Source organism: Bos mutus, chromosome 1 (genome assembly GCF_027580195.1).
Source record: "Bos mutus isolate GX-2022 chromosome 1, NWIPB_WYAK_1.1, whole genome shotgun sequence".
Taxonomy (NCBI): domain Eukaryota; kingdom Metazoa; phylum Chordata; class Mammalia; order Artiodactyla; family Bovidae; genus Bos; species Bos mutus.
In genome coordinates this window covers 27,956,149-27,958,007 of record NC_091617.1, presented here as the reverse complement: position 1 = coordinate 27,958,007, position 1,859 = coordinate 27,956,149, and positions in this window count along the sequence as shown.

The following is a 1,859-nucleotide window of genomic DNA, read 5'->3' as shown; positions in this document are numbered from 1 at the left end:
CCCCTGGAGAAGGAAATGGCAATCCACTCCAGTACTATTGCCTGGAAAATCTCATGGACAGAGGAGCCTGGTAGGCTACAGTCCATGGTGTTGCAAAGAGTCGGACACAACTGAGTGACTTCACTTTCTATGGGACCTAGATTGAGACTCAATGGTCCTGATTTTAGCCAGTGGACTTACAGAAGGCAGCAGAGTAGAGAAGGTTCACTCCGAGGATGGCAAGGCCCAGGGAAGCAACTGTGGCAGGACCTGCCCTTCTGCAGAGGCTGCTGGTGTTGAGGTATCCATCCCCAGGGCATGGAGTTGCGTGAACAACCCATGAAGCCTAACCTTCATTTTCTGCCATCTTTGTGGTTTGCCCTTGGGAATAGACTGCTCCTCCGGAGTCGCTGGGCTCACCTGCCCACTGGCTGCGTATAGGTGTGGCTAATGGGGAAGTGTGCGAGGCCTCAGTGCCCCCAGGCCTCTTTAATAGAGGAAACAGTGGGAGGAGGTTATGCAAGGAGCCCCTGGGTACCTGGCCTGCTCCAGCCAAAACACCCTCCGCTGGGGGCCGGCAGCCTGGGTGGGACAGATGCTTGACCCCAAGGGCTCGGTTCCAGTGCCGCTCTGAGGGTTGTCTTCCTCCCTGTGTCCGTGGCCTGGCGCAGAGACCAGTCAGCCCAGCTTCTCTCGTGTTGGTGTATCTGAAAGGTTGCTTTTGCCCTCACCTCAGCTCAGCACCCCATGCTGTCTGGCACTCTTCTGCCACTTGGAAGGGAAGAGGTTAAATAAAGGCCATGTGCCCAGCTTGGCCAGCCCAAGACAGAAGCACCTGTCCTGGGAAAGGGGGTGGTGAAGGGGAGATGTGGGATTCTGGGGGCCAGGTTGGCTCGGAAATGTGTGGGAGAAGGAACAGCTTGTGAGCCCAAGCACAGGCTCCATGGGGAGGCATGGCCTGTGTTTAGGTGTTGGGGAGCAGCAGGTGTCTGAACTGATCTGTACATGACTTCCCTTGAGCCAGGTCCATGTGGAGAGGTAACCTGACCAGACTCATGGCTGCCTATCTTGGAGGGTGTCCCCCTCAGCAGTGGGTCCTGGCTTCCAGGGCTTTCCTGTCTGTGCCAGAGCTTCCCCAACCAGCCTGGCCAGGTTTCCACATGCCATTTGTCAGCGTGCAAGAAGCTCCATGTGCATCTGGGAGAGTGTGTGTAGACATGGATGGTTTCTTTTAGAACAGCCTTGGATAGGGAAAGGAGTGTTCCCTCCCTCCAAATGGGCGTGACTAAGGATCCGGGCCAATAAGAAGAGTGTATTCAGCTTCCTGACTTGTGGCATCAACTCAGGATAACAGAGATGGTCATGCCTGCTTGTAGTCTCCCATCTCACCCCCACCCCATATTCGGTTCCCTATAGCAAACTTGATCTGTCTGAGTTGCTATATAGCACAGGGAGTTCAGGTGGGTGCTCTGTGAATACCTAGAGGGTTGGGATGGAGTTGGGGTGGAAGGGAGGCTTAAGAGGGCAGGGATATACATATACTTATGGCTGATTCACATTGTTGTAGGGTAACCGACACAACATTGTAAAGCAATTATCCTCCACTTAAAAATAAATTTAAAGAAAAGATATAAAGACAAAAAAAAGAGATGATCTGGCCCATCTTGTTTCCGGAGGTCCAATGGTATGTTTTGCTGTCAGCTTGGGAGGAAGCCACAGATTCAGTCTCCCCAAGTCATCCTTCTCTCTTTCTCCTGGGACTTCTCAGCATTCCCAGAGGCTGCCTGTAGGGTGGTTGGGATGTGTGGGGTGACCGGGCTCTTTCCCACCAGGTACCTCAAGGCCAGCTCTCAGATCATCCCTTCCACGGCAGCCTCTGT